The 15,130-nt window shown below is 35.1% G+C and overlaps 1 protein-coding gene across 8 annotated transcripts in view; it reads left to right on the top strand.

Moving 5' to 3' along the window:
* Positions 1–15,130, top strand: part of LOC118188598 (proton-coupled zinc antiporter SLC30A2-like) — a 96,357-nt gene that overhangs the window by 31,397 nt on the left and 49,830 nt on the right. The window lies entirely within an intron of this gene.

The raw sequence follows: 15,130 nt of genomic DNA, 5'->3' as shown, positions 1-15,130 counted from the left end.
TGTTTTGTGCTAAGTTTATAGTAACTTTGTGTTTTGACATACGCGTAATTACTAATCGAACTTTCGTCCGCCTTGCACGAAGACATCTCTTTCTTTGCGCTGATGATCTTCAATTGTTTTGATATCATTCACCGTCAAAAAAGAGAGGCGGGTTTGATGATTCATTGTCATGCAAATACTCATGAAGAATGGAAAGAGAACTGGTGGAAGGAAAGTTGTGTCATATTGTGAGTCTTTGCTCAGATAGGGATCAACCAAGCCGACGCAAATTTGTTTTTATTATTTCTGTATGATATAAGAAAGTATTTGAAATATTCTGAAATTTTATGAGAAAATTTTGCAATTCAGTTGTAGTTAAAAGAACCCAAAATTTTGCAAGAGTTCAAAATGACCAGTTCCATTACATCAAAGTAGTTGGCTTAAAAATGTTGAGAAAGAAAGATATAATAGGAGAACAAATTTATGAAAATAATCATCTGTATATTTCTGTGAAAGTCGAAAAAGTTTATAAAAGTAATCTGTTTTGAAAATGAGTAAAAATACTCGAGTAAAAATACTCATTATAGAAACTACCGAGCTATTCAATTTGGCGCGCTTCATAGTTCTTGTACTTAAGGACCTCAAGTCATGAAAATCTAGATTGAGCACACATGGGGGAGAGGGAGGGAGAATGCAGTGTTACGGTACACACATTTTGAAGTTAAGCCAATTTTCTTTTTATTTAATTCACATGAAACTAAAAGAATGCCTCGATGATACTTTGCCTTGGATGGGAAACAGAAAAGTTATACTTTTTTTACATATTCCTCATACTGTTTGTGATACTTTTAAACAAGCAGAACTCATTAACGATGCACTTTTAAAATACATATAATTCTTTTTTTAACATTTCTTAATAGTCTGGGTAACTGCCGAGTTTCTTAAAAGCACTGGTATCAAATTTTGAATTCCAGACACTTTAAAAAAACCATCAACACTATGACCGTAGTGAGTCCAAAAATTGAGAATACATCAAACTTTTTATTGATAAATGTAATTTTTAAAGCAAATAAATAATTATTAAAAAGTACAAACCTATTTTTATATCGTAATCTTGATGAATTTCATTTCCGACCCAGAAAAGTGAAAGTTAAAATTCTTGAAAATAAAATTTCGTGTAGCATTTAAACTAAACATTAACAGAATTTTGAAGGGCGGGGAACTAAATACACTAAAAAACTTTCTTTCATAAATATATAAGGGCTAATATTTTGTTGCATGTCAGTTAGCATTTATTATTTATTCCGAATGTCGTAGGATAGACTAAGCTAAATTTTTACGTGCATCTGAAGATATTTTATTCCACTTCTCTTGCAGAGCACATGCAACATTATCTTTACTTGTTATTTTATTAAGCTGTATGTTGAGAGCGTGGACCACAGATTTTCAGTGACGCTGGTTGTCAGGAGACTTAAGGTTTGGTTTATTTAATTACGGCAAAGCACACTAGGGCTATCTGCCTAAAGGGAGGGATGCCTTCGTGGAGAACTTTCCAAGGGAAACTGGCTCGTATACACGTTACACATGGGAAAAACCACGAAAAAAGCCCATGCAGCCAGCCCGTTCGCGGGATTCAGGAGACTTAAGAAGAGTATATAGTTGCGGCTTACTGTGATAACGATAACATTTTCATTTGGGGTCATTCTTTTGTTGAAATGTTAAATTTTCCGTAAACTTAATAGTTCTTTCCTTTAGTTTTAGTATATCTAAATATTTTATGTGGTTCATAATACAACCAATGAAAACAAGCTTCCCAAATCCATTTGCGTCCATACCATAACAGATCCACCTATATGTTTTGCCGTTGGATATACGTTTTTGAGACTAACAAAAATGGTCTTCCAACCTTCAACTCTCAATATATATACATGAATCTACTCATATAGGAGTACATAATAGTAAAAAAATATAGCTGCTAATATTTTATACATAACCAAGGGAAAGATGTTGAAAACGGAGATGTTGATCGCCGAAGGTATTTGATTCCTTTCAGTCCAACTTGATTCCTTTCAGTCCAACTTGATTCCTTTCAGTATTTCTCTTTGGGTATCTGTGTGCAGGATTTCTTTTCTTTCTCTTCTACTTTTATTTCCGACCATTCCCTCCCTTTTGTACTTTCCAATTATTTTCTGAACGCACGTATGACTTCGTTCTGTAATTTTAATGATTTTAAGATAAGATTTTACCATTCTTTGATAAACCTAAAGCGAACGTTCCCACATCAGTATTGGATTTTCTTCCAGGTTTCATATTATCTTCAAAATCAGATTAAAGTATAACAAACAGGCTGTGTCGAGAAATAAATAATAATGATACGAATTTTTCTTTAAGTTCACAGCTGAAAAAATATCCGTAATTAAGCGCTTCTTTCGGGAAAATATTCTTAATTTTTTATCGTAAAATTTGTTTGATAACATTCTTTAATTTCATAAATTATCGATTGTAGTCTAATGTTTTTACTTTTAAATTTCGTGAACTAAATGCCTGCCTTTACATATTATAGCTTTGCTTGAAATTTGCTAAATTAAATATAAAATATTGCAAAAAAAACTGTATTCTTAGTTTCTGGACTCTCTGTACAGCTTCTATGTTATGTTAAACTGATAAGAATCCATCTACTTTTACTACTCTTATTTTAAATAAAGCAATTTTTAATGAATTTTAAAATTACCTGTTTTGCCGTTTTTAGTCTTCTTGCAATCTATTATTTTTCAGTTTTCATTTCTTCGTACTGTATATTATAAAGTTATTTAAAAAAATGTGTGCTACTCGCAGGTTTATTTTGACGTTTATCATTTAATTTTACCTGAAGTTGGAAGGAAATCTAATTTTGAGGGGGAAGAGAATCTGCTTTATTTAGAATGAACTTTTAATAATTTGAAATTTTGGTTTTCCCACATTTGCATAATTGCTTTACTCAACTAAATTGGCATAACTGGCCATTAAGACTAAGCGAAAATTCTGTCTAAAGCTGCAAAATGTTGAGTTAAAATTTTCTTTACTCTTTGTGAACACGAGTTTTAAATTAAGTTTTAAGGAGATGCTTAAAATACTCAAGGGCAGACTTATTAGAATTGATCAAGATAAGAAGTTAAAAGAAACTGAAGAATGAAATACCCCATGTTATAACCTGGAAGATCCACGAACTTGATTTATGTACCGAATAATATACCATTGTATACTTTGCATGTAAGCAGCTATTGCATTCATTGGTTGGCACAGAGATTTTGGCTCTAAAAGACTTTGATCAGAACTTAAATACGTAAATGTTCGATTAGCTGTAAAGCGAAATCACCTTCCACTCGAAGATAACTGCGCTTAACACCAAGGTCACGTAAATTGTTTGTATCTTAGATAACATAACGGCAAGCAGGCGAGAAAAAAAAAATTCTGCAAATGTTTGATAGAAGAATGAAGTTCATTTTGGATCTTTGTTTTTTTTTTTTTTTTTTTTTTTTTTTTTTTTTTTTTTGGCCTATATTCACAATAGATGTATTCTAAAAATTTTAAATATGTAATAAACAGTTTTATTAAACTGCAAAGAGTTAACAGGATTTGCCGCTAGTTTTATCTTTCTAAAACGATATGCTTTCTTTCGGTGTTTTGAAATGTTCCGACAGTTTTCATATCGTTCTTTAGATAATATTCTAAATGCTACGTGTTTGCAGACTATTGAAGTGCGATAAAGGAAGATATTAGTAATCCTGTTTTCTTTCAAAGTATACACCTTGGAAGTTTGTGGATAGTTAAACTACAGGGTGTTCAGTGGGTTTATATTTATTAGATTACGGCAAAGCACTCGAGGGCTATCTGCCTTAAGGGAGGGATGCCTTCGTGGAGGACTTTTTAAGAGAAACTGGCTCATATACAAGTTAAACATGGGAAAAATCACGGGTGTTCAGTGGGACAAATGTCTAGTGTAATGGTGAGACAACCTGCTGAAAAATACAGCTATGGGCAAATGTGATTAATCAATGTATCGAGGTGGAGTCTAACTGTTGCTGTTTGTTCATGGAAGAAAAATGATCCTAAAATTTTGTCATGCAGCATTCCCTACCAAACATTCACTTTCGGGCTGTCCCGTTTCAGCTCTTCCTTGTAACACGAGGATCTTCTGATCCCTGAATCCTCACATTATGTATTAATTAAACAAACACAAATTGTTAGGGTCTGATGTTCGGCGTTTGGTTTTCTCCGCACATATTGTCGTCCATCACTACCGAAATTGTTAAACTTCCATTCGTTGGAGAAAATAACTGCGTTCCAAAACTCATCTGATAAATTAACATGGGATTTTGTAAAATCTAACATCTTTCTCCTGTTTATTTCTGAAATAAAAGGTTTTTTCCTCGTTGTCCTTCCATAATAACGTCCTTCAGGTATAACATTCCGTGTAGTCTGTACATTGAAAGTTTTATGTTAAGTATTAGCAACATTTTTGGCTAACTAGAATGCACTTACTTTAGGGGTTTTCCTAACCTCTTTGATAATGCCCGTTTTCCCTTGCAGAAAATATTCGAGGCTATCCACTCGTAATGTTATTTTCCGTCGATCCTATCTCGTTGAACATTTTTACAACACTTATAAGAGTAAATCAACTTATGATCAGTTGTATTCCTATAGCACAGTAAGTTAAACCCTCAGTTCTGAGGTGAATAGTCATGTTTTTAACATTAGCATCCAAACAAGTTCGACTTCGAAGCCATTTTATCATAGTATTAGCAAAATAAAACGTTTTAAAAGTTTAAAAATGTTTAAAACGTTTAAAAAACGTTTTAAAAGTTTTGAAGTAGCACTATAGACTTTATACTAACAGGGTTTCTCATCAGTTTAAACACGTGACCTCAATGTAACAAAATTTGCATAGCAGTTAGAACTTTGCCAGATATATTTTGACATGCAAATTTACATTTTTGCTGAATATTTTGCGTAAAAAGCATATTAAAATGAAAGTTTGATACAAATTTGTGTGTTTATTAACTCCTTTGTTCGCTATGTCCAATTAAAATTTTCATAGCTAATATGATCAATTGTAGTAGCTAGCTGTAATTATATAGCTAGCTACTATACCATATCAGCTACATTTGCTAGCTAATATGATCAGTTATAGGCAATTGCCAATACTTTTATCTACTGTATGTACTACTAACAGGACAATTAATACTGAAGTTCTTTGACAGAAGTATAGTATTTTACATTCCTAGTTGCAAAAATCTAGTAGTTGGAAGCTATTCATCGCCATATTGAATATACAGGTGACAAGTAACGGTAGACAGGACGCCAGTACTTTGCCTTTAATTTTATTACGCAGGTGAATGAGTGAGTGAGTGAGTGCACCGCTATGATGGCTTCCGACCACGGACATGAACCAAACGGAATTATATACCATCACGGCGGGGAAGACTCCAGAGTAACAAGGTTGAATATTATAAACTAATAACAGTTTTTACATATTGTTAACTACAAGGCACTAAGCGTTATTCTGGTTATCTGCTTTAAGTTCTGAACTTTTGAAACATTATAATATTATCCACGGTTGTTTCTGCTTAGGCAGTGTCCTGAGATTTTCTCTATTTTATCAAGGGCTATTCTGTTTTTGAGTGTGTTAGTCGTCCACATTGCCGAGGCACAGTCCGCTGGTTTCTTCAAGTGCCAGGTTCTTGTATGTACACAATGGAAGTAATAATGGTCCGTGTCGCCTTCCTCTCCGCATTCGCAGAAAGGAGTATCCCTAAGTCTGAATCTTTTCAGGTATACTGGGAATGGTCCATGACCTGTCAAGAACTGTGTTAGGCTAGCACAGTGGGTCTTTATTTCCATGTTAACTTTTGGCAGTAAGCGAAATGTCCTTCGTCCTACCTCTGCCTCTGTCCATCTACTTTGCCAATTTTGTAGCAGACTTGTCAAAGTTGTTCGCTTAATATGAGACCAAGGAAGTTTAGTTGGTCTTTCTAATATATCCGTGCAGTTGGCTGCCTGCTTGGCCAGTAGGTCAGCGGCTTCATTGCCTTGAATCCCTGTGTGAGCGGGAACCCATTTTAAAGTGGGTCTTTGCGAAATAGGCATTGTCAGAAGCTGTTTCTGAATTCTGTATACCAATGGACTCCGGCTGTTTTGACTTGCGATAGCCGCCAGACTTGATGCCGAATCACTGAGTATGGAGAATTTCTCCTGTTGACATGTGTTCGCATATCTAATTGCAGCACTGATAGCTAGAAGCTCTGCTTGGTATACCGAGTTGTTCGAGCCTAATTTCCTTTTCCACTCGAATGTTACAACTCCATTTTCTGGTCTACAGAAGGCGCTGCCCGTGCCGTTCTCAGTTTTGGAGCCATCTGTGAAAAGGTTATTACTGTACCTCTGAATTGGTTGGTCGTTTATACTGATACCGTCAGAGAGATTGAATGCTGCTGGATGAAAGTTATTGCAGTTGTTTTGCTCCTCGTAGTCCGAGTGGTGATAATTATGACCCCAGAGTGTTGAAGTTTGACCCAGCCTGGTAACCCTTACGATAGCTGCCTCCCTTTCTACTATCAAATCTAGGGGAGGAATTCCTGCTAGTTGTTGCAGGGCTAGTGTTGACGTGGTACGGTAGGCCCTGCATACTTGAAGTAGCTGCTGTCTCTGAATAGAGAGCAGGGATCTTTTCATATGAGAGGTAAGTTCGCCACCCCAGATTGCTGCTCCATAAGTTATTACTCTTTCTGTAATGGTTCTATGCCAAATTTTTAGTAGCTTAGATGAGATACCCCATTTATGTGAAGTCATGCGTCTCATAATGTTGCTTAGGATGCTAATTCGAGTCTTAAGATTCCTGACATGTGGCATCCAAGATAGTCTGTTGTCGAGTAATAGCTCAAGATATTTCAATTGGGGGAAACATTTTACCGGCATCCCATGGAGTTTAATGCTTGGGTTGCGTCTTAGCTGCCTGCTGCGTCCTATGAGCAAAGCTTTAGTTTTCTCTGCCGAAATCTGAAGCTTATGTGCTCTGGCCCATTGGGAGAACAGATCAAGACAGTATTGCGATCTCATTTCGAGGTTACTCCTTCCTGCCACAACTAGCATAAAATCGTCCGCATAGGCTATGATTCGAGCGTATTCTACGCTCTCAAACTGACGAAATGCCGAGTTTACCACTATATTCCACAGTGTTGGTCCAAGGCATGACCCCTGTGGGCATCCTCTAAATACATTTTTGACATAAATGCCGCTGTCTGATGTCACTTGTACACTTCGATCTTGAAGGTACGAGCGAAGGATGGTAATAATGGCTGTTGGGCACGCCATGTTGTGCAGCAAATTTATTACGTCTGGCCACCATAGGGAGTCAAAGGCTCCCTTGATGTCAATGGCTATTGCCAGTGAGTGCAAATTGTTATCCTTGTTCTGTTTGATAGTGGCCATTAAGTCTTTTATGGCATGTTCAGTTGAGTTGCCCATTCGGAATCCATATTGGTTGGGATGCAGGGCGTTGTTCCTTTGCAGGAAGAAGTCCAATCTGTAAAGAATTACTCTTTCCAATACCTTACCGAGCGCTGGCAGTAGACAGACTGGCCTGTAAGATGTAGGTTCTGCCGGAGTTTTGCCTGATTTTAGGAACAACGCCACTTCTGCCAACTTCATATTTTTAGGAAAGTACTGATGTTTCCAGCAAGCTGAAATGACCGCAAGGAATAGTTTTGGGAATTCCCGGTGTATCTCTCTAATGATGATATTATCAATTCCATCCGGACCTGGAGCTTTTTTGGGTGCCAGAGTACGTATGATGTTATCCACTTCCATTTGCGTAGGAGGGAGTTCGTCTCTTCTGGTAACTTGGCGAAATTTCATACTGTAGGTTTTTCTCGCTTCCTCTTGCTCCTCTAAGAAATCCTCTTCATCATCATCAGGAAAAACTGCATTTATGATCTCACTGATTACTTCGATGTTGGATGAGGCAGTGCTATTCACCATAGGCGAAAGGGTCGTAGGACGAAACACCTTGTTACATGTTATCTTTTGAGTAGGTCCAAAGGCTTTAGTGACATTACTACAGTAAGTTCTCCATGAGATTAACTTGGCCTCTTTAATTTTTCTTTTATATAAAGCTCTGGCTTTATTGTATGTTATCATTTTGAGTTGCCGTAGATATGGATCTACCGTGGATTGTGCTTTTCTGCGAAGTGCTCGAACTCTGCTCCTCTCTGTGTTAAGCTCTGGTGACCACCAGGATATCGAATGTTTTGCCTTTACAGATTTCAAACGATATGCTTTGTGGGCAGCTTGCACTATTTTTGTAATTAGTAAGTCGTAGAGATTATCTAAGGAGTTTCTGTCCTGGCAGTTGTTGAAATCTTTGATAAATTTCTCTACATGCGCTCGAATGTGTAACGGAATGTAAAACGGAATGTCCTCCAAATGCCGTTTTGAATCTTTTCTTTATTATGTAGTCTATAGGAGTATCCAGCCTGTAAGTAATAATTTTGTGATCACTGAGTGACGGCAGGTCACTCACTGTCCAATCTTGTATGTACGGAGTTGTATTGGGAGTTGATATTGTTAGATCTGGCCACCCTCGAGCTCTAGATGTTTCAAAGGTAGGCGGTGAGTCCTGAGCGTTGATGACACGTTTCCCGCTATGCTAGAATACGCCTCAAACTGTAGTTTGACAAGGAATGCAAAGGAGTAATAGTGAGTGTAATAGTAAAAAAAAAGCGTATTACTATGGAGGTGTGCTGTGCAACCAAAGAACTTATAGAATTCACGTTCTTTGGTGCAAGTGCATAAAAAGAGGAATTTTGTAACATCACATAGATCTTATCTGTGTTAGAAATATCTATCTAGAGATTCGTTCGGTGAACCTTCTAAGGGAACCTAACTGATATTTGCGTTATAATGAGGGAAACTATGACTAACTTCTATGGATACAGATTATGAAGTTGTTTAAGCGGTCCAAAAGGGGAACTTCATAACCTGAATAAGAAAAATTAAGCCTCTGAGGACTTATGATTTTGATGAGCTTGCAGATGAAACTCCGAGAACTGTCAAGGAAATGAGGTAAAGTGGTAGACCATTGTCTCCAAATGCTGCATGGAAGCCAATATGGAAAGGGACGAGAGATAAGAGTGACGCCACACGTAAAGCGAAATACAAAGTAAAAGATGTAAAATGAATATAAACAATACAAGTAATGCAAGCAAAATAAGTTATACAGTTATTAGTAGCTCGTGAATTCGAAAATGCTACAGTAACTGAAAAGAAGTATATTTAAGGAAATAAGTAGAAGTCGACAATCCAAGCTAGGTTACGCAAATGCGGTCTTTCTCAGCATATAGATAACAAATGGTTTGACAAAAGTACCTTCTCGAATGATTTGGTAATTTAGGTCATCTGAAAAATTTTCAGCATCATTTTTTGCAGCTAAATCCAGTGTTGAAGAAACTCTGATTAAGCTTAGAAATGTGGTTCCAATATAGAGTCTGTTTTCAAAGAATCATTGAAAAGTTTGTTTCCAATCGGGTAATGAGCATTTACTTATCTTCTCAGAAACTTATTCTATACTATCTGAAGTTTGTGGAAGTCCGCATCTGAGGCTGAGGACCAGGTCGAAAATGCATGGTATAGAATTGGCCTTATAATGGATAGGTAAATCCTTCTTTTCTTGTTGAGAGGCAGCCTAATTTTCGAGAAGTATGGAAAGTTGGTTGGCGATATCGAAGGCTTTTTCTATGACGAACTTAAAATGATTGGTTAATGTGAGTCCATGGCCATAACTGTATGATAACCCTACAGGTAGCTTAACATTATCTAAACGGTTCAGAACTTTCCCAAATATATAAATAACTTCTTGCAGTCGTGTGAGAAAGGAGTCCGGGGTGAACTATCAGTATTTTGTGCTTTCAGCCATTCGACTACCGATATGCCCTTTGCTGATGCTAATGAAATACCCTCATTAACTTTCCATGAGTTAAAATATTTGCTTTAACCCCATCAGAATTAATGATCAGTAGATTGTCGCACGACCATAAACCTGAATAGTTAACTTATTTAATTATGTGGATTTAACTATGAAACTTATGAAGAAATACTTTATTGCTGTTATTAGAATATTAATCAAACTCAACGTTTCGTCATTTTGAGCTGCTACATATTATTAGCAAGATCTATCAAACTTAAAATCTCGTTATTCTGAGGTGATACTGTAAAAATACTTAGAATCAGATAGAAAAACGAGATTTAAATTATCATACTTAATTAAAACTCCAAATGAAGACACTATTTCAATTTAATGAAATGCTTTGTGGTTGTAATTTTAAAGTTTTTCGGTTTCTATAGGTTAGAAATGCTGCTAGTTGTAAAAGAGAATTAGGGATAGTTTATAATAAGTTACTGCTTGGAGAAATACCTTATGTAATGTTTCAAGAACTTAGTTTCATTGATCACAAAGCTCAACTTTAATCTGCATTCACAGTTCTAGAGAGTAAGCATGATTTTTTTAAATTCGGTATTATCAAATATAAGAACATTATTGTATCAAATATAATATTATAAGAAGTGTTTACGTTACGAATCAAAGTTTAAACTGAGTGTGTCAGAAGTTATTTTAACAGAAAGTGCAATGTTCTTATTAACGCAAGGTTCTGAAAATTAAATGTTCAAAAGCTAACTAAAAACCCATAATATTTTAAGATGTAAAAGAGGTGGTTACAGTTTGCGGAATAGATCGTTTCCTAGAAAAATAGAAAGCAGACACCAGTGTATGTAAATTTATACTTTTCGGTACTTTCTGATGATCCGTAATCCGTTTTCAACATTCGATACAACTGCAGTGTTTTTATAGCACTTTTCGAGCTATACCCGATAGTCGATATGACATTTTATTGATATGGCAAACCGGGCATACGGATACGACTACATAACCTGTTTATGTATACGTGGATTTACATTCTCTACATTCGAAACAGTATCCACTGGCTGTGAAACTATAAATATCTGCCGTTTGGTTTAATTTCTTAGCGAACTTACAAAGGCGCCAATGAGTTAGCGATTTTTCACGAGTATGATCAGAATGTACCGAATTTTCATTCATATTTTGAACTACATGTAGTAATGCATTTTTGTCTACGTAATAAAGTGAAATCATTTTAATATATATATTCTTATCATTTTAAAATATATATTCTTAATGATATCTGATAATTTTTGATTAAAAAATTAAGTTTCATTAGTATAACTGAAACATGTTTATATATTATGTGCTTTGCCTATTGTATTTAATAAGGAGCTCTACTATAAGTAGTAAAAGGGAAAACTTAATAATGAAATTCTTATAACATACAGATTGCAGTGGTTTATGTGTATCATTCGTTTTTAATTTTACTTTAAGCAGTAATTATTTTTGAATTTATTTAAGCAGTAGTTATTTTGAAATTTAATTAATAACAATGGCATTTTTACATTAAAAAAGGGGATTTTTTAAAAAAATTTCTTTAGGGCTTTAATTCAGCAAGTTTCGGTTCGTAGAATTCGCAATTTTAGTAGTATTTTTAGCTTATGTAGGTAGGTACGAATAAATATTTCTCATTATTAAAAAAATATTAAATTTCGATATTTTAAGAGTTTCTCTCAAATAAAAATACTCTGAAGTACTTTCTCCCGTTATTTTTGGATTTTACTCTTCAGCTACGGAAAGATGCTCATAATAAGCTGCAGCCCTTGCTTTGTAAAGACAGCTGTGTTATGAAACAAACAGAATGATCTAGAGATTTTAGTAAATAGCTCATGATACTATTTGTTCTTCAAAAATGCTTTGAGACTGTTAGAATGATATCGGGAAGTTCTTTTGTATTTACTTCACTGAACGAGTCTTATCACTGCGATGAAACTTTATTGTGTAGCTAAAATTTTTATCAGCCCAAACAATCCTCAGTTTGTCATTGGTTGCAAATTTTGCTGATTGCGTAAAGGCGATGATGTTATTTTGGCTAATCTTTGGAATATGGTAACAGGTAGTTTGGCGACATTTTGGTAAGGCGATAGCTAGTACTTTAGCAGCGTACATGGATAAAGTCAAGAGTGTGCGCAATGCCATTTTTGTGCAATTCTGGGATGTTTTTTTAAGTGAAAATAGGTCGACGTGTACATGGATACCGTGTATGCGCAATTCTTAACAACGCGGCAAGCAATTTGCGATTCTGCACATTCTCCCAATTTCACACCTAATCTTCGTCGTGATTAAGCACTTTTGTTCCATAAAAGTTCTAGCATAAGCGTAATTCGGCTAGCAGATTGTTGGAAAAAAATGTTGAGTTAAAAAAAAAATATGCCTTTACTTCGTGAAAACAAAATGGCGTCCAAACAAAAACTAGCAGGTTGCTGTAGCAGGGTTGGCAGCCAAATTTTCGCCAAAAAATCGCCAAGTTACCATAATCCAAAGATTAACCGTTATTTTCGTAATAAAAATAATAAATTGAAATTAGTTTTTGTGCATAATTTTTAATATTTTAATTTTATTAATGGCAAGTGAGAATCAGTCGGCGCCGCTGTCGTGCAAATGTCTAGCGAGTGCCTTTATGCAGTGACGATGTTAATGGGGAGACTGCTTATGGTTAACACTTAAAATGAAGTATTGTTAACATAATAATATGAAAAACGAAATAAATTACATTTCATCTTTCAATTTGTCTAAATGTGCAAACATTTTGTGCTTTGTTAAAACCCACACTCAAACATATTTACTGAAGAACGATACATACATACATTTATGTTATAAAAAAAGTAACACTGCAAGCTAAGCGAAATAATTCACAGCCATTTGATAGCAAATATATTGCTTAACACTATTTATTACCTTAAAATTAAGAATACATTAATTTACGCATCTAATAAGTTTGCACCGAATAAGTTGTTGTTAGCATCGTTTACGACAAGTTTCAAACTGTGATTACAACAGGGCACAAAAAATGCTTTAGGATCGATATCTAGGGATATATGCAAATTATTTTCTGCACACCGCTATGCTGTTGCCAATGATGTAGCTTAGTTTCAACCGGCGATGCTACATTTTTTCCAAAAGTTTGCAAAAACTGCAGTTCATGCATAAGATCTATACTATTTATATCACTTTGATTTTTATCAGTTAATGCTTTTTGCAGCTTTTGGCATAAGTTGAGCTGATCTTGCAAATATATGTGAACGAAAATACTTGATGCTGATGCGTATATAAGGGTAGACGCCAGTGCCATAGACTCGTTCGACAAATTGCTTAATCCTTATTTTGTGTCTATTGTTGCAATCGTAATAATTTGTACAACATTTACCTTTTTTGCGATTTTGTTTGGTGATTGCTTGTTGTTATTGTTATTCGACATTAAAAAAGGTAAGTGCAGTTACATATTATGCTAAACTTGGGTTAGTTTTTCAGAAAAGCGACGATTTTGAGTATAATTACTCTATTTTATTTTTTTTCCACGAACCATTTGTTTAATAAACTAAAAATTACCTTTCGAGAAGAAAGGATTGACATATTTACGGAGTACCACTGAATTTAAAATATATGAATATGAGATCTGAAGAGAAGTAAAAATTACTAGGTTATTCTGAAATTAAAAATTGTCATTTTCCGATTCTTAGCTGTATGGAAAACCGAAGAAAAATGTTTCGTTATGTCATTACGTCTTAAATACATACTTTAAATTTGATTTATTTATTTTAATAAACAAAAGAGTATCTCGACATCCTTGAATTATTTGGTGTTTATCTAATAGTTCCTATATTTTCCCAGCAATGGTTTTAAGATATACTCAGTTTTTCAGAAGTAAGGTAAAATATTTCCAACAGTGACTTTCTCAGTGTTTTTAAGTAGAAGTGTTTTACGTAAGTTCTTATGATAGTTATTTTCTACTTTAAATTTTACTTCCACATTTTATGTCTTCATTTTTCCCCAAGTGTCGGAAGAAAAACAGAAAAATACGAGTACTATCTGGGTACCAGAATTGAATGAAGAAAAAGCAAGCGTGAGACTTAATAAACCAGAACTTTAAAATTACACAATTTTTCTAAAACAAAGAGAATACACAAGCTGACGCTATTAGCATAAGTTGTCCATCAATGTCGTCAGCTACCACTGAAAGTACCAAAAGAACCTGATAATCAGAAAGAGTTAGTGTTTTCACGCTGAAATTACCTTCAACTTCAATGCAGCCGGTCGAAAAAAACAGAAGAAATACTAGTGACATCTATAAGCTGTAGATATACATTTGTGCCTGATGATTCCGGATTATGCCGAAATCCATTATTGCTATCCCAAGTTCAAGCCTTAATAGAAAATGGTTCTGGGTATTATCAAAAGCCTGGTTTCCAGTTTGAGTTTCCCAAAAGACAAAAATGGACGTAAATATTTTTAGATGTAATTTTGTCGAATCTTGCCAAACAACGAAAGAGTTCAAAGGGATTGGTTGCTAAATTCTGCTGAAACGAATTCTGCTTATTATTTTTGTTGGAAAATTTTTAACAGTTTCAGCAACGTAAAATTAAGTAATTCTGAATTTAATGACTGGAACCACTCCAATGAGCCCTTAAAACTTCATGAAAAATATAAAATACATTTCCGGAATCTATACCTTCGGTCCGATTTCTTAGAACGATTATGAAAGAATAAACCAGTTGATATGGAATCTCAAAATTTAATAAAAAAGAGACTAAGCATTAGCGCGATGTTATTGAAAGAATTATCTATGCCATTCAGTTTTTAGCCAAACAAAACTTAGCCTTCCGTGTGTCTAGTAACAGGCATCAGCATCACGTATTTTCAAGTTCAAATAAGACAGAAAAGAACACCAGAGACGAACTCATGCCCCTGATTATAACCTTTCGGTCAAATAAGACATTATGCTAGGAGGAAGGGGCACTAAGACACGAGAAGTTTGTGGTTGCGCAGTTAAACCTCCAATCCCTAGAGGCGATCTAAAAGGCCGCTAACCTATCGGTCGAACCAAAGAGCTAAGACTAAGCTGAGTCGATAGGAATACTCAGCAACTCGCATTCCACGCCCCGTCCTGGAGGGATGGTAAAAACATCTGCCATCAACAGAGGCCAAACCCCCAGACAG

This window comes from Stegodyphus dumicola, chromosome X1 (assembly GCF_044657685.1).
Source record: "Stegodyphus dumicola isolate Sdum_Otavi_A_Nest chromosome X1, ASM4465768v1".
Classification (NCBI taxonomy): Eukaryota; Metazoa; Arthropoda; class Arachnida; order Araneae; family Eresidae; genus Stegodyphus; species Stegodyphus dumicola.
The sequence above is the reverse complement of the archived record's forward strand: the minus strand, read 5'-3'. Positions and strand labels throughout refer to the sequence as shown.